Genomic DNA, 365 nt, shown 5'->3' on the forward strand with positions numbered 1-365 from the left:
CTGTGGGAAGCTAGAGAAGTGATTATTGGGCCTCTTGCTGAGATATTTGTATCGTCGATAGTCACAGGTGAGGTGCCGGAAGATTGGAGGTTGGCAAACGTGATGCCACTGTTTAAGAAGGGTGGTTAAAAACAAGCCAGGGAGCTATAGACCGGTGAGCCTGACCAGTGGTGGGCAAGTTGTTGGAGGGAATCCTGAGGGACAGGATGTACATGTATTTGGAAAGGCAAGGACTGATTAGGGATAGTCAACATGGCTTTGTGCATGGGAAATCATGTCTCACAAACTTGATTGAGTTTTTTGAAGAGGTAACAAAGAGGATTGATGAGGGCAGAGCAGTAGATGTGATTTATGTGGATTTCAGT

General features: G+C 45.8%; 1 protein-coding gene across 1 annotated transcript in view; it reads right to left on the reverse strand.

The window, feature by feature from the left end:
- The window catches only part of LOC122554864 (heat shock transcription factor 2 binding protein), a 132,104-nt gene that overhangs the window by 11,598 nt on the left and 120,141 nt on the right, over window positions 1-365 (reverse strand). The window lies entirely within an intron of this gene.

Source organism: Chiloscyllium plagiosum, chromosome 12, assembly GCF_004010195.1.
Source record: "Chiloscyllium plagiosum isolate BGI_BamShark_2017 chromosome 12, ASM401019v2, whole genome shotgun sequence".
NCBI lineage: Eukaryota > Metazoa > Chordata > Chondrichthyes > Orectolobiformes > Hemiscylliidae > Chiloscyllium > Chiloscyllium plagiosum.